Raw genomic sequence first — 27,732 nt, 5'->3', positions numbered from 1 at the left:
ATGGCAGAACAATCCTAAGGGGCCAAGTGGCCAACTCCAGCTTCTTGTTTATCCATTGCAGGTCATGGGTGGAACTTAATATAATCTCCAAAACTATCCCTTTTGGAACCATTATATTCCACGACATTAGCCCCCAAACTCATGTCCTCTTAGCTTTGCTGTTAATCCAGAGACCAGGTATTGTTCTGGGACCCACAAAGGCAGATGGTGTAATTTGAACTCAGTAAAATCTGGAAATAAGAGTCTAATGATAAATGTGAATCCATTGTCAATTGTTAGAAAAACCATTTGGTTCACTAGTGTCTTTCAAGGAATGAAACTGCCATCTTTACCTGGTCTGGCCTACATGTGACTCCAGACCCACAGCAATGGGGTTGACTGTCAACTGTTCTCTGGGCAATTAGGGATGAATGCTAGCCAGTGATGCCCTCATCCCATGACTGAATTTTTTAAAAAGCATGAATATAATTAATAAATTATAATTGAACAGTCATGAATATACTTAATTTTGCACTACACTTACCCCAAGTCTCTGAATTTATGAATGCAGGCGACCTAAGCTTCGCAACTATTCTGGAATGTGTTCACTTTGGATTAGATGTCTTTGGTTTAAAAACTGTTTGCATTGTTCTCAACTCCTGTCAATCATTTCTCCACGAGGGAATCTTCTATCTTTTGGATATCCTGCTAAACACAGTGGCTAGTTCATTATCTTACCTGGATAACCATTAAACTCCTGAATTCCCTCTACAGCGAATCTCTTTCCTGCTAACTCAGATAGTTGTCCCAAGACCTCGTCTAGGGGATTTTTAATTTCATGAATATCCATCACGGAAGATAGCTGCTCTGTTAAAACAAATGTATTTTCCTTGCAATATCTACCTTTCCAGACCAGGCATTTGCTTTTGGTTTTGAATGGCTGTTGGCTTTCTTTTTGTATCTTTGATGCTCAGACAAAGCAATTTCTTATTTTTGACTGCATCCTGAATCTGAGGTCATGGGGCTGGCTTCCAAGAAGTCATACACAGTTCATCTCTGTTTTGTTCAAGCAAATCTTTACTCTTAAATGAAGTAAATAAGCTCTTTTTTTCAACTTGTTAGATCAGTTGGATGCCCTCATTTGCTGCCTATAGTTGTCTTCCTGATGAGCTAGATGTATTTTACATTCTTAGTCATTTTACTGGAAGATTCCTGCTCAGTCATCATTATGTCTGTCACTTGTACTGACAATTCTGTTTTGCTAGAGAACAAATTCAAATGTTCTTCAGTGATGATAGGAATGGAACACATTTCAACCAGTCCTAGAGAACTCATGACTCATTTCCTGTTGTCAGGGTGAAACCACTTCCTTGTGCCAACACAAGTAGTCTCATTTGATTCTTTACTCTATTTGTGTTCCTCTGTGAGATAGGGAAATCCAGTAAGTTTTTCTACTGGCTGTTCCTTGAGCAGTTCATCAATGACTAGTTATTTCTTGACCAGTTGCTGTCAGGGAACTAGTTGAACTCCTCCTACTATTGGAAGAATATTGAAACCAAGATATTTGCATATGCTAAAAGGGAGAAATAATGACAGTGAACCACATGCACATTTTCAACACATACACTGTTTGAATGACAGTGTCACTTGGGATGTAGTTTCACCATGCAGCTTCATATTTGTAAACCATAACTTCTGTTTATTCAGCCATGCATCTGATATAACAGAAGTGTGACACCGACTCGTATGTCAAGCCTAAAGTGAATGCGATGTCCAAATACGTTCTATAAACTCAAATCAGTTGAATCCCGATTTCCCCTTGGAATGCCCCATTTATCTTCTCTAAAGAATGAGGTTCTTTTGCATTAACCTTTATATATGAGTAAGCACGTGACCTATCACTGCTGTGAAACTGTGTTTTACATCTGCACATCTTCTGGAGGTGACCTATAGTTTTAAAAATGTAACACACCTTTCTCATGGTTTGGCATTGCCAGTATATGTGAATCATTGTTCTATAGCGCTGATACTGATTCTTATTGCCTTCTGTTTAGTTCTGCTTTTTGTGTGAAGTTGCCACATGTGTTTGTAGTGTTTCCACCTTATATCTTGGACACATTCTGTTGGCCTGTTTGATAATGTTTTACTACTTTTTTAAACTTTGACTGTGAGCAATTTTGGTTTCTCCTTCTAGCATTATTTAAATAGCTTTCTGCAAAGTCTTTTTTGGACTGCAGTGCATCCTTTTAAAAGGAGGGGATGGCACAGCGGTATTGTTACTGGACAGATAATCCAGAGACAAGGTTACAAATCCATCCATGGTGGATGGTGGAACATTTTATCTTTACTTCTTTATGGGATGTCGGCATTGCTGGATGAGCAAACATTTATTGACCCTTGATCTGAGTGGCTTGCTTGTGTCATTTCATTGAAAGGTTTAGAGTCAGCACATTGGTGTGGATCTGGAGGGCAGCTCAAGTAAGGATGGAAGATTTCCTTCCCTGTAGGATATTAGTGAAAACATTTGACAATATATTTTTTCCTTCTGGTCACCATTAGGCTAACTTCTAATTCCAGATACAGTCATAGAGTCATAGAGCTGTACAGCATGGAAACAGACCCTTTGGTCCAACCTGTCCATGCTGACCTGATATTCCAACCCAATCTAGTCCCACCTGCCAGCACCTGGCCCACATCCCTCCAAACCCTTCCTATTTATATACTCATCCAAATGGCTCTTAAATGTTGCAATTGTACCAGCCTCCACCACATCCTCTGGGAGCTAATTCCATACACGTACCACCCTCTGTGTGAAAAAGTTGCCTCTTAGGTCTCTTTTATATCTTTCCCCTCTCATCCTAAACCTATGCCCTCTAGTTCTGGACTCCCCAATCCCAGGGAAAAGACTTGGTCTATTTATCCTATCCATGCCCCTCATAATTTTGTAAACCTCTATAAGGTCACCCCTCAGCCTCCAACGCTCCAGGGAAAACAGCCCCACCCTGTTCAGCCTCTCCCTGTAGCTCAGATTCTCCAACCTGGCGACATCCTTGTAAATCTTTTCTGAGCTCTTTCAAGTTTCACAACATCTTTCCGATAGGAAGGAGACCAGAATTGCATGCAATATTCCAACAGTGGCATAACCAATGTCCTGTACAGCCGCAACATGACCTCCCAACTCCTGTACTCAATACAATGACCAATAAAGGAAAGCACACCAAACGCCTTCTTCACTATCCTATCTACCTGCAACTCTTTGTTCAGCAACACTCCCGAGGACCTTACCATTAAATGTATAAGTCCTGCTAAGATTTGCTTTCCCAAAATGCAGCACCTCGCATTTATCTGAATTAAACTCCATCTGCCACTTCTCAGCCTATTGGCCCATCTGGTCCAGATCCTGTTGTAATCTGAGGTAACCCTCTTCGCTGTTCACTACACCTCCAATTTTGGTGTCATCTGCAAACTTACTAACTGTACCTCTTATGCTCGCATCCAAATGATTTATGTAAATGACAAAAAAGTAGAGGGCCCAGCACCGATCCTTGTGGCACTTCACTGGTCACAGGCCTCCAGTCTGAAAAACAACCCTCCACCACCCTCTGTCTTCTTCCTTTGAGCCAGTTCTGTATCCAAATGGCTAGTTCTCCCTGTATTCCATGAGATCTAACCTTGCTAATCAGTCTCCCATGGGGAACCTTGTCGAACACCTTACTGAAGTCCATATAGATCACATCTACTGCTCTGCCCTCATCAATCTTCTTTGTTACTTATTCAAAAAAACTCAATTTTATTGAATTCAAATTTTACCATCTGTCATGGTGGAATTCAAGTTGTGTTCATAGGACATCAGTCTAGAGTTCTGGATTACTAGTTGCATGGTATTGCCACTATGCCAAAATGCCATTTGAATTTTTTTTTAAATTTGTAATTAAAAGTGTCATGGTGAAAGAAATCATTGCCATAAAATCCCACATGTTTTACTAATGTTCTTCGAAGAACGGAACTGGCATCCTTATCTGATCTGGCCTATGTGTGTCACCAGACCCAGAACAATATGGCTGACACTGAACTGTATTTCAGTTGAAGAAGAGTTACACCCAAAACACTGACTTCTCCACCTCCTGATGCTGCCTGGCTTGCTGTGTTCTTCCAGCCTCCTGCTTGTCTACCTTGGAATCCAGCATCTTGAGTTTTTCTTTGTCTCTAATTCAGTTGTATCAGCCATAACAAATCTCAAAATAGTCTCTAGACAGATTTGCTCAGAAAGAGGCCTGGGTTTTTTCTCATCCAAGGACTTCTGGACTCATAAAAATGCCAGTTGAAAATGTAAGGAAGGCAGAGGAAAATTGTTTTTCTTGCAAAAAAAGTATCGTTTTGCTATCCAATTCCCAATCCTGTCAGCAGGCAATATCTGGCCCATTGTCCCTTTTAAACCCAGACTCCTCTCTGACAAGAACAGTAAAATAATAACCTAATGAGAATAGTATTTAGTTATATTAATTTATTATCATTATTGTCTGGGCCTCAAAAATTAATATTGTAGATAATATTTAATGTCCTTCCCTTCTTGTCATTGAGTGATAGTGAGCTACCTCTTGAACTGTAGTCTATTAGGTATGTAGACCCATAATGTCATAAGGAAGGGAGTTCCAGTATTTTGACTGAGCAAGACTCGAGGAATGGCAAAGGGAACTTGCCATTGTGGCATATCCATGTATCTGCTTCCCTTATCCATCTAGATGGTAGCAGTTGTGGGTTGGGAAGGTGCTGTCTAAGGAGCTTTGGTGAATTTTAAAATGCATCTTGTAAATAGTATACACTGCTGCCATTGTGCATTGGAGGGGGAGGGAGTAGATGTTTGTGCAGTGGTGCCAATCCAGGGGCACCGTACTTTGCCTGAATGGTGTCAACTTTTTTGACTGTTGTTGGTGCTGCACTCATCCTGGCAAATGGAGATATTTCATTACACTTCTAACTTGAGCCTTGTAGATGATGGATAAACTTTGGGGAGTCAGGAGGTGAGTTATTCATTGTAAGATTCCTAGCCTCTTGCCTGATTACTTATATTACTAGTCCAGCTCAGTTTCTGGTGAAAGATAATCTTAGAATGTCAGTAGTGGGAAATTCACTGATTGTGATGCCGTTGAGTGTCAAGGGGCAATGATTAGATGCTTTCTTGTTAGAGATGGTCATCACTTGGCACTTGTGTGGCATAAAGGTTACTTACCATTTTTCAGGCCAAGCCTGGACAATGTCCAATCTTGCTGCATTAGGAAATGGACTGCTTCAATATCTAAGAAGTCCTGATTACTGCTGAACATTGTGCAGTCATCTATGGACATCCTCACTTCCTGTGAAGTTATGATGGAGGAAAAGTCATTGATGCAGCTGCTGAAGATGATTGTGCCGGGGCACCACCCTGAGGAACAGATGTAGAGATGTCCTGGAGCTGAGATGAGCCATAGTTATCATAGGCATAATTAATTTTAATTCTGTTATGGGATCAAAGCATTGCTAGCTAGGCAAACAATGGTTACTCAAACATAAATGAGAAGGTTCAAGTGAGCCATCTTCTTAAACCGCTGCAGTCCATGTTATGTAGGAACACCCACAAAGCTGTTAGGAGTTTGAGCCAGTGGCAGTGATGGAACAGTGTTGTAATTCCAAATTAGGATGGTGTGTGGTTTTGAATAAAACTTGTCAATGGTGGGGTTTCTATCCATCTGCAGTCCTATTTTTCTAGGAAGTAGGGATCATGTGTTTCGAAAATTTCTTTGAAGGAGGATGGGTGAGTTACTGCAGCAATAAACCCTGAACTTTAACAGTATTACGCATAAATCTTACTAATGACTAATTTTACAATAACTATAACAGACTGAAATGATTGAAATATTGATGAATTTTTGATTGTCTATTATGACAATACTTACACTTATCATGAATATAAATGAGAAATGATAGATTTCAGTCAAATTGACCACTGTTGCATTTGTGAATGTGACCTTTATGGTGGTAAGTTTCATGGACAACCTTTCCTCCTTGCTACCCAATGAGGACCTTATAAGTGGTTACAGGTTCCATGGGGGAATCTGAATGCAAAACCACTCAGTCCTTGATTGATGGGCCTGGCATTGGGGCAGGGTTATGTTCTAACTGCCATCATCCTGCACCAGCTACCCTGATCATAGTGGCCTCTCTAATCCTCCTGCTATTAGATAATTGTGCCTATGTCCATCCACCATTGGGTGGTGTCATCCTGGTTGAAACCATTGACTCCCTGGCAGTATTAGTTGCTTGGCAGCTTTCGATGATTGAAACTTCTATCCTAGATGTCCTTAATGTACAGTTCTCTCCAGCTCTCCTGATTTGGATCCATGTCTCCAGAAGATAAACCTGGGGATTTAGTTTACAAGTCTAATGGCATTACCAGTGTCCCAGAGAGAGTCTGGCCACAAGATTCTAGGAATGGTTTCACCCATCACCATATATATGTATATATAATTAACAGCAGATTCCTGGTCATTAGTATTGGAGCAGATTCATCTCATTCTCTCTACAATCTCAATACAATCTCACAACAGATTGTAGCACTGAGCTACCTATCATGAATCATCTTTTCTTAAAAGAGTAGTCAATTGACAAGAAGAAAATTTAAGACGTGACTGAAGTGGATAAGAAAATCGAAAAACATACACCATGGCTTTTTGTGTAACTCATGTTCTCTTGACATGTTATTCATGACCTCACTTCTTACCATTTTTATAATAAATGTTAGTGAAATGTGGATGTTATTAATACATCGTTCATCCATATTTCATGCAGCATTGCTAAATACAGACCTAGCTGAAGCCAAGAGTATTAAATTGTCAATAAATTACTTGTGATATTTTAAACCTTGTTAGCATTTTTATTGAGCCCTTGTGTTAGCATTTTAAGAAACAGACCCGTATTAATTACAAATTTAAATCTATACTTCGGTTCCACAGGTCAATATTAAATGGGTCATTTCTGCACTGATGCATCTTACCAACCACAATATTTCAATTTCAACACATTTTGGTATTGGTAATTAAAGTGCTCACATAGCACAGGTTATCCATCATAATAACTAGACAGTATATGACATTAAAATGTTAATGTGAAAGATGAAAGGTAACATAATTTAAGCTTGTAAATATTTCCTCTTTTTGTATTTTATGAATCTGGATTTCCTGTTAGTGACTCACATTGTGAAAAAAAAGGCTTTAAAATCATGTCAGGGATTGATAGGGTAGACAGCGAAGATGTCACTGCATGTGGAGGAGGCTAAAATTGGGGGCCATGAATATAAGATAGTCATTAATAAAGAATTGAGGAGGAAATTCTTCACCCAGACAATGTTAAGAATGTGGAGCTTGCTACAATAAAGAGTAGTTGAGATAAATAGTGTACATGAATTTAAAGGTAAGGACATATGAGAGGGGAACAAATTGATGTAGAGGGTAGGGTTTAATGGGGAGCATAAACACTAGCATTAGCTAAGCACCGACTATTCTATATATAATGTAAATTCCACACTTAAATGGATCAAGAATGAGAGAGCACAATTTAAAAGTGTTTTGCAAAAGAAGCAAATATGTAGTGAGCGAAGTCTTTTCTCATACAGCCAGTATGTGTGGTAGAGGCAGGTTCCACTGAGTATTTAAGAGGGCATTGGATGGTTATTTGGATAGAAATAATGTGAAGGGGTGTGGGACAAAAGTAGGAGATTGTCAGTAGGTAATGGTTATTGAGCAAGTCAATACAGGCACGATGGGCTGAATGACCACAGTAATTCTTAAGTGATTCGCTGAACTGTGCTCAGTGGGATGCTGATAGAAGAGGTCTTAAAGAATTTCTCTTCTATCTTGTGCTGGAATTCCCCTGGAAAATGTCAATAACTTCAAAATAAGACCTTGCCCCTATGATTCTCCAAGCAAGAGTAAGAATGCTTTTGAATTCCAGCCACTGATAATTCCAAGGAAAATGAAGGTACTGTTGTTTGCAGGTGAAACAAAAAAAGGGAGAAAATCGGTGGGGAGGATGAAACAAAAAGTCTGCAGAAGGATATAAACAGGTTCCACTAGGAGACAAAGACTTGACAGATGGAATATAATATGGGAAAATGTGATGATATGCACTTTTGCAACAAGAAAAGAAGAACTGAATATTATTTGGATGAAGAAAGACTGTAGAAAGCTATAGAACAGGAGGGTTAAGAGTCCTCCTCCATGAATCACAAAAAGCTGGTAACCAAATTGAGCAGGTAATGGGAAAGACAGTTGGAATGTTGGCCTTTATTTGAAAGGGATGGAGTATAAAAATAGGGATGATTTGCTAAAATTATATGAGGCACTAGTCAGATTGCATCTGGAATATTGTGAACATTTTTAATCACTTTATGTAAGGAAAGATATACTGGCAGTCCAGAGAAGTTCAGTAGGCTGCTATCAGGAATGAAGGGGGTGGCTTATGAAGAGAGGTTAAGTAGGTTAGGCCTGCACTTGTAAAATATTGCATGAGAGGCGATCTCAATGAAAATTAAAGAGATCCAAGAGACCTTGACAAGGTAGATGTGGAAAGGTTCTTTCCCCTTGTGGGAGAGTCTAGGGCCTGAGGGTAAGCTCAGTATAAGGGGTTGTACATTTAAGAAGAGATGAGAAGGAATTTCTTCTCAGAGAGAGTTGTTGGATTGTCGATTTTTTTTAACCACAGAGGGCTGTTGAGGTTGAATTATTAAGTATATTCAAGTCTGAGATAGACAGACTATTAATTGGTAAGAAAATCAACAGTTGTGGTGAAAAAGCAGGAAAGTGAGATTGAAGATTATCAGATCAGTCATGATCTCAATGAATGGCAAAGCAAACCCTATGGTCTGAATGGATGATTTCTTCTCACATCTCTTATGGAATTCTAGGAGAGGTCTGTGTTATAGAACAGACTAAACCCCCCTCAAAATATATTAAGAAGATAGCCTAGACCTAACATTTCCATAATTTGTAGATAAGTGTAAGGCATTGCATTCCAGATGCAATTCAATCAGTTAAACCACTCGATGTTAAGTAAAACACACTTTATCATTACATTTTAGTTGAAACACAGACAAAATAAAAATAAAATAATCGGGTTAATTGTAACTTTGTTGAAATGCTTAACAAAATAATCGATACATTAATTGTTATTGATTAACTATTCCAGTGCAGTAACATCCCATAAATACACCTGTTGCAAAGGCAAGTCAGTAAAACAAATGATCTCATATGCAATTCTAGCAACAGGAAGAGAACCCCAGCTTTTAGATGTAACAGAGAGGGGAATAAGAGTTTTCCATCCAGCTTCAAGACCCCAGCAATTGCAGAAATCTAAAACTAAAATTCCTGGTTTTGTGACAACTTGACCCCACCCATTCAGGTTATTTTTGTTGTTCCTACTTTATAAAAAAGACCAAGGCCTCACAAGCTGTTTACTTTATTGGCTCATCACCTCCTTCTCAAAGCGAAGAGGAAAAAAAACTACACCTCTTAAAGTCATTGCATTGTCACGCCTTTTAAGATTAATACGTTGAGTAGTATTCTTACATCTGAGTTGCAAGGTTCTGGGTTCAATTGTCACTTCAGGGCTCAGTGCAAAATTCAAAGCTGCCACTTCAATACAGCTCTGAGGCTCTGAAACATTAAACAACTCTATCTACCCAATAAAGTGGTTGTGAATGGCACACTTTCAAAGAAGAGAGTTATCCCTTGCTCTCATCTCAATTTTCACCTTCAATAAATGGAGGGAAGGTGGTTTCTTGGTTGGGGGTTTAAGAAAATAGGGACGAAGTATCAGGATACAGTGTAGATCTTTAGACCAAGTTGATGAAAGACTTCTTCACTCAAAGAATAGTGAGCCTGTGGAATTTTCTAACATAGAAGGCTCTGAAGGTGAAGTCACTGAATATATTCAATAGCGTGATAGATAAGTTTTTGATTTTAAAGACTTTAGTGGGAGAAAGTGGGAATACGGCATGGAGATAAAGGATCAGCCATAATCATATTGAATGGTCAGTAGCCTTGAAGGGTTGATTGGCCTATACCTGCTCATGGTTTCTACGTATCTGTATCTCTACTCAGATGATCGGGCTTAGGACACTAGCTGAAGGAACCCCTGCAGTGACATCCTGGGGTTGGGATGACTGGCCTCCAGTAAACACAACAATCAACCTTGTGCTCAGTACATATCAGCAATAATGAATTTGCAAAAAAACCCTACAAATATTGTTGCACCATCAACAATGAATTTGTTTAAAAAAATCTAATCTTAGTTCCAGTTTGCCTGGTATTTATTTTGCTGCTGTTAACTGAAGTGCAAATTACCATAGAATTCCTGTGTTGAGGGAGAGAAAGGCCAATTAAGTTAGCTTCCTCTAATTGCTTTCCTCTGACTCATGTAGAGAGTGTGAATGAGGGAATGTTCCAGGTGAGACATGGTTGTAGTGCTCCCCTGGTTACAAAGCCAAGCGGTGCGCATTGTTCCGGGTCACAAAACATTGAAGGAAGGAGTTGCTTTGATACAGTATTTTGTCAGAGAAGCACCCTGAAGCACTTCACATGAAAAGCATTATAAGAGCAAAACCAGAGTGGATCACAGCTATAGGGGAAGATTATACAGAATGGGACATTTTTACCACAGGAAAATAGAGACTTAGAGGAGACCTGAAACAGTGAACGGTTTGAACAGGGTATGTTTCCACTCATAAAAGATTCCATGCTAGGAACCATCGACACACGATAATGGTTAATTAAACCAACAGGGAAATAAGAAACAAGTTCTTTACTTGGAGAGTAGTTAAAAAGGAACTGCAGTTGAAGCAGATAACTGAAAAGCTTTCAAAACGAATCTCGACAAGTATGTGAGAAGAGGGAACAGAATAATATGCTGAAAGGTTGATATTCAGATTTTGATTTGGATTTTATTGTCACAGGTACTCAAGTATAGGAAGGCAGGAGTACAGTAAAAGTCTACATAGTCACCATTCTCCCATGCCATCATGATATACAAAAGACGGGATTAAAAACTGAAACAGAAATAAAAGAAACAGCCAAAAGGAAAAGGAAACATCCAGATCATTCCACCCCCCTGCCATTTTTCCTGGCCACCAGAAAAATAAAGCCACAAAGTCCATCCCTCAGTGTGCAAACTTTCAGGTGCTCTGAGTCTATGCACAAAACACTGGAATACTACCACCTCCATCCATTCAGTACCAGGATGAAGTCACTGGAAGAAGAGGAGATTTGTGTGAGCTGTGAAAACCTACCCAAGCTAATTGAGCTGAATGGTAATTTATGTATTGTTTACATCATGTAATAATGAGGGATATGCAGTAATTAGTTGTGTACATAGTATTTAAGATGGAGTTAGGATGGGATTTCTTCTCTTGGATTCCTGTTTGTGTTTGAAATTCTCTTCCCTAGCAAGCAGTCAAGGCCAGGTCCTTAAGTGTGTTCAAGGCTGTCTTAGAAAGATGTTCAATTGATAAGGGATTCAGGTGCGATGGAGGCATGCTGGAAATTGGAGTTAAAGCTGGAAGCAGATTAATCATGATCTTAGTGAATAGTGGAACATGTTCAAGATGTTACTGCTCATTTTGTTTTAACATTTTTATGTAGCACAGTCCCAAAAATAGCAAATAAAACAAACAACTGTCGATGGTGTGCTGAAGAAAGGTCACATGACCTGAAATGTTAACTCTGCTTTCTTTCTACAGATGCTGCAAGACCTGCTGGATTTCTTCAGCAATTTCTACTCCCACACATAGGAAACTACTTTTGTTTATGTTGTTGGAGAAAAATGAGGAAGGAGCATTGACCAAGGTATCAAAATATTCAATGTTGTTTTACAGATGGTCAGAACATGCAGGTGGACCCCTGGTTAAACATTTCATCCATGCAACAGCACCTCTGATAAAGGAACAGTTCTTCAGTCCATCACTGAAGCACCAATCCGGGCTGTCTTACTCATATCCTGGAATGGGCTGTGAATTTGGAATTTTCAGATTCGGAGGTATGAGTAGCGCTAAACTGAAATTTTCAACCAGGCATCTGTGCATTGCTGGGACCATAATTGTACATCAGCAGAAGAGAGGAAATTGGGACATCATGATGAAAAGTCCTGAAACAAGCTTCCAAGAAAATGTTAGCAGCATCTAAAGGAAAATGTGAAACACTTTGTGAAGCTAGGCGGAAGTACAAGTGATAACTGTTATCAGAATTAAGACTACTTGTGTCCTGAGTTAGGCATTTTTACATTGTGCAAGGCAAAGTTATGAGTAAAGGCTGGAGAGACTGGGTTGTTTTTCATTGGAGCACGGGAGATTAAAAGGTGGCCTTATAGAGTTTTATAAAATTATGTGGGGAATAGATAAGGTGAATGGCATGTGTCTGTTCCCTGGGGTGGGGGATTTCAAGACTGGGGCATATTTTTAAGGTGAGAGGAGAAAGATTTAACAGAGACATGAGGACCAATTCTGTGAGAGAGTGGTTCATGTGTGGAATGAACCTCCAAAGCAAGTGGTAGATGTGGGTACAGTTACAATGTTAAAAAGGCATTTAGAGAAGGACATGAATAGGAAAGGTTTTGAGGGATATGGGCCAATTGCAGACAGATGGGACTAGTTTAGTTTGGTATTATGGTCGGCACAGACTGGTTGAACTGAAGGGTCTGTTTCTGTGCTGTATGACTTATGACTGCATAATGTACTTTAAAAAGAGCAGTTGATACCTTTAAAGAAAGTTCACTCTTGCCTTCATCCTGGTCTGGACTTAACCTTCAGGTTGCTGCTGGGAAGGCAAGTGGCTAAGACAGTTGAGCAGTCAAACTGGATGGGTGGCATATAACATAGTGACAGGGCAGGCACACGTAGCAGCTTGACCAAATTAAGAAAATGTGGCCTGAGGCCCCAAATTCAGGCAAAAAGTGCAAAGTTCTTGAAAACAAGGCACAACTAATTTCTAATACGACAGCTTTGGAATTGTCCATGCTCTGATGTCTTGCCTGCTTTTGATTTGTGATGAAGAAGGTGGAAAAAGAAAATTATTTGTGTGTTCCTATATCTTTTAGGTATGGGTTGAGACCACCTCACAAATCCTTTAGTTGTTAGGTCAATAAATATTTCATGAGAAATGTGATCAAATATAATTTCAAAGCACCACAGAGATGTCCTCAAAATCCTATAGCTGTTCAGGCAGAAGTGTGGAAAATGTATGAATTTGAAAGTTCAAAGGCATTGCGGGCAGCTTCAAGATGTAGAGCCTGATATAAAAGAAAACAAGCCGCAAAGGTCTCGCTGAGAATCGTTCCTTTCATTTTTATTCTAGCTTGTTAGGATTCAGCATTGGCTGATTCCTTGATGCTAAATTCCCTACAACAAATCTTCCTTGTGTATTGTGCTTGACTACATTCAAGATATTTTATTATCAAAAACCTTACATCATCCTGACAAAGATTATAGATATGCTTCAATTCAATTACCTGCACTTAATCTGTTCCAAAGTAGCAAATTCAGAAATGTAGTATTGTTAATGTTGATTGTGAGCCATTTTAAAGTCATTTTTGGGTGAAGGAACATCAACAAGATGAGCATGATGATTGAAATAACTCCCCAGATGTGAATATCCCATCATCTATCAACCCTTTATTTTTGCATAGCGTTTCTTTGACACTGATTTAGCTCCCTCAGAGCCAGTTGATAGAGTGAACAGAACTCCTGACAGCCAGGGTTCCCTGATTGGAACAGATTAATAGCCTTAATCAGGGAACTCATATTCCATGAGGTCCACTTAGTTGACTTCATCACAATCACTATATCCCTCCCTCTCTGAGTCTGAGGACATAGGCTGGTTCTTTTTTTATATAGGTTCTCCTGGGGCGTTTAGCACTGGGTCAGGTTCCGTCTAACTCTCTGATATGGACAGTGTGTAACACACAGTAGCTCGCCTCTGGTGTCCAGATCATCAGGGTAGAAATTTATTCTCTTTATCAGGTAGCAAAGACATCAAGGGGGCAACATTTGCCTTATCCATGTCAGATTCCGAGGTATCTCCAATGCTTGATGAAGAGGAAGAACCCATCAGTTCTAGAACAAGCGGAAAAGCTGTTGATGAGTCAGCATGTATTGTTCCCGCACAGTTTTCGAGTTTGCAGTTTTCATATGACCCATGTGTGTGTTCAGAACCATTGCATACACCCGAACTTCATATATCTGGCCAACTAGCCCTCTTAACTGGGCAGGGCCATTCCTATGGTTCCCAGAGCAGACTTTGTCCCCTGAAATAAACTGTCTCTCTCACTCCATGGAGTCTTGCATCTGCCATTGGTGTTCCTGATGCCATTTCACTCTCTCCCCCCTGGTCCAGGAAGATCAGGTTTAACCTGGTGTGAAGTCTTCCACCATTAGCAACTCTGCTGTAGTTGCATAAGGGGCAGTCCAATAATCAAACAGGAACTGGGACAGTTTGTTTTCTTCAAGCGTACCTTCAAAGATTGGACTGCTCTGTCTGTCAGATCATTATATGATGGATGGTATGGAGCTGTCCTTATACATTTGACTTCCGGAAATACTGAAAATCCCTGCTGATAAACGATGGCCCATTATCTGTGACCAACACTTCCAGGAGTCTATGTATTGCAAAAGATGTTTGCAGTTTTTCTATTATCATTCCCATGTTGGACGAATAAATTCTATGCACAGCCAGCCTCTTTGAGTGGGTATCCACAATGACTAAGAGCATTGAGACCCTGAAAGTACTTGCATAGTCTATGTTTAACCGAGTCGAGCATATGCCCAGCCATTCCCATAAATGTTCTGCTGGCAGTAATTCTTGTCTTTGCTTGCAATTTGGGCACTGCCCTACCATCGCAGCTGTGTCTGCATCCACTCCAACCACCAGACATAACAGCTCGCCAACATCTTGATTGTGGAAACCCACCGGGTGATCCTGGTAGAGTTCAGCAAATATCTGGCGGCAATCTTTGCTCAGGGCAATCACTCTTGCTCTCCGTAATAATATGCCGTCCTGTACTGCGATGGTCTCTCCAGGTCTAAAAATGTTTCAATTCTGGGTTGCTATGGCACTTTGGTCTCCTCCATCACCACCAGCAGGTTCAGTTTTGCGAGGACCAGATCTTTCTGCATCCAAAGTCTGATAATGCCAGCTGCGGCTAGAATTATGTCCAGAAAATGTAGACCCATTATGGCCTCTTCCAGTGGTAGACCCACCGATGGTGTGTCTGTCAGTGGGAGGTGGCTCAACGCATCCGTATTTGCTATTTGGCCTCCAAGACAATGTTCCAATCTCTAATTGTACGGATTTAGTATTTGAGCCGACTGCTGAATTTCACCTTAAACTATAGGCAGCACTCATTGTCCTCTTTAAGTACACCTGGCAGCCTGTTAATATTATAAGTTTAGGTGCCTAAAGGTATTGGTGGAACTTCCTGATTTCAAATATATCCACCAAACCTTTCTCCACCATCTGGGTGTATTTACACTCTATGTTAGCCAAAGTCCAGGGTGCTTATGCTGTTGAGCATGCCTCTTCATTGGGCCACCTATGAGCTAATATTTTCCCCAGGTAGACAGCGCATGTCAGTACCAGATCTTGCTTGGGGTCATAGTGTGCCAACATCTTAGTGGATGGTAGCTATTTCGTCACTTCCCTGAAAGCTAGGGCTTGGCTACATGACCATTTCCAAAGCTGATCTTTTTTAAGGATGATGTCTAAGTTCTCTCAGTGCTCATTACTGGTCTTTCCTGTTATTACCATGCCATTTGGATAAATGGCAACCTCGGGTAGACTTTGTTCTCCATCATCCATTGAAAGATTGCACAGGCTGACAATACCCCAAATGTCATTCTCGCATGTTGGTACACTCTCGTATGGGTGTTAATTGTAGCAAATATCTAGCAGTCCTCATCGAGTCGCAATTGCAAGTACGCATGGCTAATGTCCAACTTTGTGGAAGAGAGTTCTCCCTGCCAGCATTATGTATAAAGCCTCTATACAAGGAATTGGTATTTATCCGGCTGCAAAAAGTAGTTTACTGTGTGTTTAAGATCCCCACAAAGGAAAAGTGATCACTGGGCTTCATAATGGATATGATAAAATGGGTTTGCCCATCCTGCAAACTGTTTGATGATTCCTTTGTTTTCCAGCCTTCTGATTTCTGCCTCTACTTTTGCCCAAATGGCAAAAGGCATTCAGCAGACCTTACAGAATCATGGAATTGCTTCCTCGTCAACATGCAAGGTGGCTTTGCCTTCTTTGATAGGCGCTCGACCTTTCAGAAAAATCTCTGGATATTTAACTCAGATGTCACTCAGGCAGCCATTTTTTAATTGAAGAATGTGGAGCCAGTCTAGGTGAATCTGTCTCAACCAAATTCACCCCATCAATGTTGGCACTGAGCGTTTTAATTGCAGTATGCTTCAGAGAACATTTCTGGGACACCCGCACCAACCAACTCCACCACCTCCTGGCCGAACACTTCAACTCCCCCTCCCACTCCGCCAAGACCATGTAGGTCCTGGGTCTCCCCCAGCCCCAAACCCTAACCACGCGATGCTTGGAGGACAAACGGCTCTTCTTTCACCTTGGCGTCCTCCAAACACATGGTATCAATGTGGATTTAATCAGTTTCTTCATTTCCCCTCCCCCCACCTTATCCCAGATTCAACCTTCCAACTTGGCACCGCCCTCATAACTTGTCCTACCTGTCCGCTCCACCTTCCTCTCCCATCTATCTCCATTACCCCCATCTTCATCTACCCATCGCATTCTCAGCTACCTTACCCCCAGCTCCACCCTCCTCCTATTTATCTCTCCACCCCCTCGGCTCACAAGTCTCATTCCTGATGAAGGGCTTTTGCCCGAAACGTCAATTCTCCTGCTCCTTGAATGCTGCCTGACCTGCTGTGTTTTTCCAGCCCCACAGTCTCAACACTGAGCTTTTTATGACAATCAGCTGTAACCAAAACAGCTGATTCATAAATAGACCAGAAACGAAGTTGTACTCTCAATTTGTAAAGGTTCCCCGGTACAGGTTCTCAGTCTAGTCAAGGTGTTGCACAAATTTAAGGGTTGGGGTCCAGAGCAAATTTTGTGATCACTGAAACAGCTTCGCCTCCATGAGAACCAGGGGGCCATTTAACCAGATGCTTATTTTGATTGGTTCTGACTTAGATATTGTGAAAGAATTTAACTCTTCCAAACCAGCTGGAGATGGCCTTTCCAGGATGTTAACTTGCAGGATACCAACCCATGAGTTCTTTTACTCAATTTAGGTCTCATGGGACACTTTTGTTGTCACGAGTCCTCCGACCAGCAGCAATTACATTGGCTTGCTGGCCCCGATCCTGAAGAACATTTAACCATTTAGCCGAGGCTTGGCTTTGTTTCAGGTTTTCCTGTGGGCCAACCTGGAGTCCCTGTGTTCAGGATATGTCCTGACTGAGGCTATGCAAACAGGGTGGCACGGTGGCTCAGTAGTTAGCACTGCTGCCTCACAGTGCCAGGGATCCAGCTTCAATTCCAGCCTCGCGTGGCTGTCTGTGTGGAGTTTGCACATTCTCCCCATGTCTGTGTGGATTTCCACCAGGTGCTCCAGTTTCCTCCCACAATCCAAAAGTTGTGCAGGTCTGGTGAATGGGCCATGCTAAATTACCCATACTGTTCGGTACATTAGTCAGAGGGAAATGGGTCTGGGTGGCTTACCTTTTGGAGTGTCAGTGTGGACTTGTTGGGTTGAAGGGCCTGTTTCCACATTGGAGGGAATTAAATTTAACTGTACTTGGATTTCTAGAAGGCATATGTTAAGGTGCCACATCAATCTCGATGGAAGAATAGAGAAGTTTATTGTGCAAAGGGTAAAATATTAGCATGGGTAGAAGATTGGCTGGCAGAAAACAGAGTATGCATAAATAGGAATTAGTCAGGTGTGACAAGTGGAGTCCCATGGGGATCTTACCTTTGGGGCGGCACAGTGGCTCACTGTTGCCTCACAGCGCCAGGGACCCAGTTTGATTGCTGCCTTGGATGACTGTCTGTGTGGAGTTTGCACATTCTCCCTGTGTCTACATGGGTTTCCTCCAGGTGTTCCAGTTTCCTCCCACAATCCAAAAGATGTGCAGGTCAGGTGAATTGCTAGGTGCATTAATCAGAGGGTAAATAGAGGGTAGGGGAATGTTTCTGGGTAGGTTAGTCTTTGGAGGGTCGGTGTGGACTTGTTGGGCCAAAGTTGGGCCTGTTTCCACACTGTGGGGAATCTAATCTAATCAAGTGGTGTTCCCCAAGCTCAGTCGGACTGGAAATGTGTCCACCTTCATCAGAATATCCTGCAACCCATATGCTCCATTTGCTCCATTTGCTGCATTATCCAATATTAAAGCCAGTAGTAATGCCTGTTTGCAGTGCAGTTGGGCTCCAGCTAATAGATGCTTTTGAACGGTTATATCGTTGATCACACATACCAACCTACCTTTCAACATCTCATCAAGGGAAAAACCAAAGTCACAGGTCTCTGCCAGCTGTCTTAACCTAGTCAAAAATTCCAACATGGATTTCCTTGGTCCTCGAATTGCCAAGTAAAACTAACCATGTCTCGGAATTAGAGGAGGACTGGGTTTGTAATATCCTTAAACTAGATCCATCATCTCCTGGAAGGTTTTAATATCTAGTGCCTTAGGGAAAGTTGTCTGCAATAAATGAAAAATGTGTGGGTTCACAAGCTATCAGGAGAATTACTCATTGTTTTTCATCTGCCCCAACATCACTTGCCCAGAAAAATAATGCTTTTTTTTCAAATCCTGGGCCCGATAATCAACACAGGATCAAGGCAAGTCAAGTGCCTTATCTGGCATGATGCCTGAAATATTGACCCCAACTCAAAGTTGAATTATGCTTTTCTCCACAGAGATTGATATCCCATCACCAATTCACCCTTTATTTAAACGTGAAGACTTCTTGACACTGATCCAGCACTTAGGAATGTCACGATATCTGACACTCCTGGGCTTATCTGTCAGCCAGGTCTCCCCAAGTGGAGCCAGATTAAAAGCCCCCAATCAGGGAACTCATATTCTGTGAGGTCCACCTGGCTGTCCTCGCTACAATCAGTGCAGCGATCATTTCCGAATTTGCATCGCCAGTCACAAAATATATGTTGCCGGTGAGAGATTGCCTACTCCCATGCCCCAAAAATTAATGAGAAAGGATTTATCAGCATAATGAGAAAGGTTATGACTGGGAAACCAGAGAATCTGGTTTTTAATGAATGTGGTGGATCTTTAAGTCAAGTGATGATGTTCTCCAAAAGAACACCCCCATCAAAGATCAGTTAACATGTGGACTGAATCAACTCAAGATTTTGAAGGACAGCATTGAACAGTGTTAGTGGTATTCACTGAGGAGTGATGAGGACCAGGGATTTGTAAATGTTTGGGAGGGTCGCCAAGGATAATTCAGAATCCGTGGACAGAGGTAAGGGATTTTGCGGAAGTGTCAGAAATCGGGATTCTGTTTGTTGCAAGATGAGTCCTCACCACAGTTTCTCCTGGTGCAAGATCATTTTGGTAGATTTGCATCCATTATCTCTTATCCTGATTCACAGTTTGATGTAGTATAGTAGACAAAACTAAATAGTGGTCTGAACATGATGTGGTGTTTTGCATGATCACAAGCAGATAGATAGGTCTGCTCCTGGATCTGACCAGGCTGGATATATACAGATCCAGACAGTGGGCTGTGAAGGGGTGTCACACCTGCCGACTGCCCCTTTTCCGTAGGTATGTTCATCCCTGGGGATCATTGGAGAGGAAGCATATATTGTCTATCAGGTCCCTCGATGTCTTTGAAGAGAAATGAGCACCGGGGGGGATGCAATCCTTTATTTCCTCCTCCAACTCCATTTTGATTTAGTCCTTTCCCATTCTCTCTACTCCTTTCACGTTTGATCGTTTCCATTTCCCATACTGGGCTTTGCATGCAAATATTTAATAAGTTACATGGGTGATCACTGGTTGTGGTTAGTAGCATTAAGAACAAAAAACAACAGAAAACGTCATGGTGATTTACTGATGGGAGAGATGTTTGGTTATGTGTAATTGCACTTCCAGATATAGAAAAAAAAACTAGTCACATTAGTAAGAAAAACATTGGGGAGAATCTATAGGGGTTTGAGAGGTTTGGACTATGATGTGAGTGTTGGCAGAATTAGATGAGAAGTTCAGTGAGGCCTATCTCAATATTGGATATATCTAATGCTTTTGCTGATGGAGTGGTAAGTTTCTCACTAGGCAGTGGCAAGTCGCCAATTAAGATAGATAATAGATTACTAAATTCCTTATCAATTAGCTCACCTCATTGATATTCAGCTTGTTGTTTTACCAAATCTAACAAACAAATCAGATATCAAGAAATGTTGATGTGGAAATCAGAACAGGTACTTGGCAAATGCAGCTTGCTGTTTGCTCCATATACCACGGAGACAACAAATTCTTCCAGAGTCTCATTTGCTGCCACAGAACCACCTGTTAGTTCCCCTTACAAAGTAAAAACAATGACTGCAGATGCTGGAAACCAGATTCTGGATTAGTGGTGCTGGAAGAGCACAGCAGTTCATGCAGCATCCAAGGAGCAGTAAAATCGACTTTTCGGGCAAAAGCCCTTCATCAGGAATAAAGACAGAGAGCATCCTCGGATGCTGCCTGAACTGCTGTGCTCTTCCAGCACCACTATTCCTGAGTTCCCCTTACAATCCAGTCCCTTATTGCGAAAGCACTCCCAGTCTTTTCCCTCCCCTGCTGTACAGCAGAGCCAAACCTCTCTGCTGCTGCTTTCCACGAGAGGACATTCCCCAACAGTATTCAACATGGTGTATCTGTTTAATAGCAGAATGGACACAGAGGACTCTTGCACTGCCTACCCAAACTTACTCTTCTTCCTGGTAGTCACCCAACACTTTTATGCCTGTGAGGCCCTTATGTCTGTTGTGACCAACTCACTAAACATGCATTCCATGATGTTCTCAGCATAGTGAGTCCATTCACAGTAAATCAGGAGCTACAGCTGACCACATTTCCTGCATCTGTGGTCACCATGGAGACTGGATTTGTCCCTGATGTCCCACATATTCCAGGAGGAACATTCCACGAGGCCGAGCTAACCTGCCATTGTGAACCTTATCAACTGCAACCAGTAAACCAGGGAACCATTTGCACATTATCCACTACTCACCCAAACAGATTTCTCTCTGCCTCTCTATCTCTCTGTCAGATCTTGACAAATTACAACCCACAGAAATATGAGCCCTAAAATCTCTCTCCTACCTGGCATTACTCACTCAGTGCCTTCCCAAGCAGCCAGTCCTCTTGACCCACATCACTTTTCGAATTGTGCTGTCACCTCAGGAGCTCCACGTTTGCATTCATCTCTCGTTCACTCCCTGGTACATCCCTCTCCCTCTCCTCAGATTCACCCCCAGGTTCACTCCTCTCCCTATACCCCCCACACCCCATTCACCCTCAGGTTCCCTCCTCTCCCTCAGCCCCATTGACCCCCATTCACCCTCAGATTCATTCCACTCCCTCTTCCCTCCTCCCCATTCACCTCCAGGTTCACTCCTCTCCCTCTCTCCTTTACCATTCTCCTGACCCTCTCCCCACCCAGGTACACTCCTCTCCATTTCCCCCTAATTCACACTCCCGCCTCCGGTTCACTCCTCTCTGTCTCCACCTCCCCATTCATGCCCAGGTTCACTCCTCTCCCTCTCCCCCCACTCACCTCCCAGTTTGTTCCTCTCCCTCTACCCCTCTATTCACCCCCAGGTTCACTCCTCGCCTCCTCCCATTCACCCCCCAGGTTCACTCCTCATCTCCTCCCTCCCCCATTCATCCCCAGGTTCAGTCCTCTCCCTCTCTCCCCTACCATTCTCCTGACCCCCTCCCCACCCAGCTCTTCACTCCTCTCCATTTTCTGCTAATTCACCCCCCTTCCCCCCTCCGGTTCACTCCTCTCTGTCTCCACCTCCCCATTCACCCCCAGGTTCACTCCTCTCCTCCTCCCATTCACCTCCCCAGTTCACTCCACTCCTTCTCCCTCCCCCATTCACCCTCCAGGTTCACTCCTCACCTCCTCCCTCCCCCATTCACCCCCGCATTCAGTCATCTCCCTCATTCTCCATTCACCCTGGTTCACTCCTCTCCTGCGGCACCCCCCCCCCCAAAACAAAATTCATCCCTGATTCACTCCTCTCCTTCTCCCCCCATTCACCCCACCAGGTTCACTCCTTTCCTTCTCCTCCACCCCCTCCCCCACCACCACCACCAGTTTATCCCCAGGTTCACTCCTCTCCTTCTCCCCTCCCCCCATTCACCCCCAGGCTCGCTCCTCTCGTTCTCCATCTGCTCCATCTGAGCAGGGGCTTGTATTGATTGCCATCCCTAGTTGCCCTTGAGAAGGTCTGAGTGAAGTACCTTCTTGGAATGTTGCAATGTTGGTATGGATAGCCTCACAATGCTGTGGGGGAGGGAGTTCCAGAAGCTTGACCACGTAACGCTGAGGGAAGGAATTATAATACTGCAGCAAGAACACTGTCGTCTCAGGGACACGCACTCAGTTCATTAACAAAAGCAGGTCGCAGCCCGTGGCTTTTCACTCACCGTCAGAACACACATTCACCGTAAGCGTCCACAGATGCTCACCACATCCTTTCCTTGCATTTCCTTACACACTTTGCCCCCTCAGCCAGAGATGTAAGGGTCAAATTACTCCCTTTGTCCTCCCTTTCAGACAGACACAAATCAAGACACTTGCCTTGATTGTCAGCATTCCTTAGTCATCTCAAGGGAGATAGCCTTCATTCAAGGGGTCCCCACACAATCAGTCAGAAGCAGCCTATGATATCAGTCCAGGAGCTTGGAAATAATCGGTCAGTCACTCAGAGCAGTCAGAGTCAGGATGCTGACCATATAATGGATGAAGAGCTGAATATTGGGGAGTCCACTGTCCACCTTGACTCTTTTTGTCCTCTCATGGGCTGTTTTCCTTCAGGAATGACAGAGAGGCAGGTTTTACCAAGGGATGCAAGTGTTTTACATGGCTGTTACTTTGGTGCAGGTGGGTGGTGTCCCAAGTGAGTGAATAAACAACATTGAGGACACGTAGTGTGCGTGGTGTCAGGGGATGGGGTGAGTGACAGCGAGTGAGGAAAGATGTTGCAGGTAATAGTGAGAGAGATAAAGTATGAGCCTTTGTGGGAGGTGGGCAGAGGAGCACAGGTAAAGTGAGGGCAAGGTATTGTACAGAAGATGGTGGCACTTATGTTGGCAGAAAATATCATTGCTGTGCATCCCTCAAACAACTGATGCCGCACTGATCCAGGTGGCAAACTTGAACAGCCTGCACCCCCAGTCCCTGGGGGAAGAGGAAGCCTCACATTTACTCCACTCCGTCCAGCAGGACATCCAGACCCCTGCCCATGTGCCTGAAACGTCGACTCTCCTGCTCCTTTGATGCTGCCTGACTTGCTGCGCTTTTCCAGCAACACATTTTTTAGCTCTGATCGCCAGCATCTGCAGTCCTCGCTTTCTCCCTGCCCACAAAGCATGGCGTCAATAGCCCCCCATTTGCCATAGCTGTGGCAGCTCAGGACTGGCAGAGTGTGCCTGCCTCAGATTGTCAGTAACCATGCAAAGTGGGCCTTTAAAGGTGACACAAACATCTGGGGTGCCAGTCTTTCGATGGATACCCAGTGAGTGACGAGATTTTTACAGGAACAGTGGGTGGTAAGTTGTGCTAGAATTGAACGTAATACCTAGAGTCGGAGCAGGGAAGGAAATTAATGATGTGTCTTTGGTAAGATATGGTAAGAACTCTCACTGGGGAGAATGCTTCCAAAAAAGTCGTTGAAATTCACACTGAGCTTATCAAACAATGAGATTCAGCCTGAGACTATGAGGGCAATCTCGATGTTAGGCCTTATTCGTTTGAGATCCAAACTCTTCCCCGAACCATGTCCATGTGACATCATCCTGTTAGCCATTACTTACTTCAATCCTCAGCATTAGCCCTTTCAGACCTTTACACATTTATACCACAGTGTTGGGGAGTTTGGGGAGAGTTAGAGACATCCAGATACAAAGCTGGGGTTGATGTTGGGGGGAGTTAGAGATGATGTGAATTGATCATGTGGTCTTTGGAAGCTTCTATTCCTGTCAGCATATGTGAGCAGGCTTCAGCAACAGAGAGGAGAGAGGCAGGAGCCAAAAAAATTAAAGCAAATTATAGCTATAATATCTGCATCCAAACTCACTTTAATTTGCCTGTCCAATGTCTTCCTTGTTCCCTTCCCCTTGAATCTAGATCAACATAATCAATCTCACTCATGTCCTTCCCATTATCTCTTCGACCTGTAAAATGACATCTTTCAAACCAGGGTCAGGTCAGTTGTAGAATTTTATTTTCTAAATGTTACATGCCGGAACAATACATTTTAACATTCATGTTTTCAAAATGGTACAATAAGGTTGCTGGCTCACTATGACCTCTTGGCACCCAATACACATAACTGTCCCTCAGTCAAAGGACATTTTTGAGAAGCAAATTCAAATGTGTGGCTTGAAGCGTTATCTCTTGGACCTATATGATTATAGTGCATTGTGCCTTATAATACTGATACAAACCAGAGGTACAATCTACTCTGGCTTTGCTTTCATACCCAAATTTGTCAGTTCTCAAAATTGAAGGCTTTTGTCTCCCCAGAGGTTCACCCATGGGCCAAGTCTCAGCTTAATCTATTGGCTATGGTCAAGCCTCCAAAGTTGACCTTAACAAAGCTTTTCCTGTCCCAAGCCCCTTGGGTAAATCTCTTAATAAAGATTAAATGGAAATTGCTATTAATTCCCTACAAATCTGGCAGCATCTGTGCACAGGAATCAGAGTTAATGTTTCAGGTCCAGCGACTTCTTCTGAACTGACGGTAGCTAGGAAAATGTTGTTTCTTTCGACAGAATATAGGATAGGGGAGAGGGTAAGGAATAAATGATAGGTGGAGATAGAGCCAAAGGAGAGAGAAGAACAGTTGGACAGGCAGGGAGTAGATAATGGTTAACCCAGGAGAATGATTGGCTGCTAATTGGGACTATTAGTGGCTAACAATGGGTAGGGTGGAGTAACAGACTATGTGATAACAAGGAGTAGTGTCGGAGTAAGCACATGGGAGAAGATACCTGAAGCCCTAAAATTGTTAAATTTGATACTAAGTCTTGTAGGCTGTAGAGTTCCAAAGCAGAAAATGAGGTGCTGGTCTTCCAATTTGTCCTGATCATCGCTGAAGAACTGCAGCAGGCCTGAGACAGAGATGTTGGCCAGAGAACAAGGTTGTGTGGTGATGTGGCAGGCAACTGAAAGCTCAGAGTCTTTTTTTTGCACACAGTATGTAGGTGTAGTGCAAAGTAGTCACCCAGTCTACGCATTGTTTTCCCAATGTAGAGGAGACCACATTGTGAGCAGTGAATGCAGTAGACTAGATTATGAGAAGTGCAGGTAAAGTGCTGTTTCATCTGGCAGGTGTGTTTAGGCCCTTGGATACTAAGGAGGGAGAAAGTAATAAGGGATGTTGATGTCAAGAGGGAACCTGTCTGATTGTGGTTCTGAAGGACCGTTTTTATCTTAGAAAGATTTATATTTATTTAATGCTTTTTTCTGAACCATCAGATGTCCCAAAGTGCTATACAGTCAAAACATATTGTTTGAAGTCTGCTCACTGTTGCAACATGGGAAACACAAAAATTTCAAACAAACATCTTCCTCAGACACCAGTTTAACAATGTCCAGATAATCCCTTTGACGTGATTGCTGGTTGAAGGACAAATATTGGTTAGAACGTCAGAATAACTCTCCGGTCTTCTTTAACAAAGTGATATGGTAGCTGTTTCGTCAAACTAAAAGGGACTCAGTTCACCATCTCATCTGAAAACTTATAATACTCCACCAGTTGCACACTGGAGTGTGCAAGATTTTGATGCTGAAGTTTCTACAGTGGGACTTGTACCCCAGCTATCGAGAATTTTGGAATGAAAATTAGCTTTATTGTCACATGTACTGAAATGAGTACAGTGAAAAGTTTACAAGTCACCATTTACGGTGCCAACTTAGGTACAAAAGTACAAAAGTACCTAAGTACAGATTCTTGAGTACAAATTCTTAGTGAAAGAAAATTATAAAAATACAGAAATAAAAGTCCAGCATTAAAGATCTTAGGAATAAATTAGGAAAACAAAGAAATAATAAGTACACAATCACCATCCTTCCAACCCAGTCCACACCAGGTCTTGACTCCAGACTGCATTGGGCTTCACCTCGAAGCTCCGAGCTTAGGAGATCGCTCTGGAATCGTCTTGAGGCCGAAGGTCCAAGTAACTCAAAAGTTAACTATCACCAACTGAGTCATGGGTTTTCTCTGTTTTTTAATGCTATATTTGAACACGAGTTATTGGGATCTGCTAAAGATTCCTAAATGGAGACCAGTTTTCACTGCTTATATCTGAAGATAAATGAAACCCATGAACTTCTCGCTGAGCTGAATGCCTACACAGCTGGCGTGCTGAATGTTCTTTGCACCTATTTCATGCCCAGGATGAAATGGGCAGAGATACCGATTATTATTTGACAACCTCTTCAAATGGTGAGCTTAGTTCCATAGTTTTCTTTCATTTAACACCTATGAAGCTCAAGCAGCTTAATATTTCAACTAATTTGTTATAGTCCATTCAGCTTATTCTCAGGATCAGTCTTTCTGCCAGGTCTTTAAACTTTTGTATTTCATCTCACCTGTAAGTTATTCAGTTAATAGGTACCTGAAAGTGTGTGAGCAAAGTGATCATCGAGTCTGTATTTTGTGCAAAAGGTGAGTTTACGTCTAAATTGCTCTATATTCTAAAGGTACTGACTCTTCCTCCCCTCATTAGAGATTCCCCCATCTATGTCAAGGTCTCAAGCAATCTGGAGAGGTCTGATAAAGTGATCTCATTATTGGAACGCTCTACTATATATTGTTAAAATACGCCATGAGAACCATTTTTAAACAAACTGTTTCAAAGACCAAGAAAAAAGTTTGTCATAAATAGAAGTACTTTCTTGTATGCCCTGACATTTTTGTCATCACAAGATATTCTTCAATTTCATAGCAGACGAGCACGGTCTCATTATTTTCAGACTGGAATTCATGTCAAGGATGTTCTGCAGCTGCTTTTTCTGGAACCCTCAAGCTTAATGGCTATATAGTTAAGTGACCTTCCAGTTAATATATTCTGGTGACACTTTCCATCTGTTAAACTGACAAGGTCTGCTGTTCGTCTCCAGAAAGCTGGGATCACAAACAAGGTCAGGTCATCTCAGTGGGTTAGTCGTATTGATGGCAATTTAACACATAACCGACTTAACAGTGCTACTTCAGATATTCAACATTGTTTCCTTTCAACAGCTCACACTGTACTTTTGTTTAACTCATTTCACTGATAGCCTGGATAAAAAGTGACACAGCACACTGTTCAACTCATATCAAAGCTTCATCCAACTGATGCTACGTGTGTTTTGTGAGGTTTTAAAATGTGGCACACATTAATATATATTAACTGAGACAAAGAACAACCGTCATTCATTTTCCATGCCACCACTGAAACAGATTCCCCATAGGAAG

The sequence above is a fragment of the Chiloscyllium plagiosum genome, unplaced genomic scaffold, assembly GCF_037043375.1.
Source record: "Chiloscyllium plagiosum isolate Xiang-an unplaced genomic scaffold, Cpla_swu_hap1 HiC_scaffold_6, whole genome shotgun sequence".
Lineage (NCBI taxonomy): Eukaryota > Metazoa > Chordata > Chondrichthyes > Orectolobiformes > Hemiscylliidae > Chiloscyllium > Chiloscyllium plagiosum.
Note: the sequence above shows the minus strand (reverse complement) of the source record.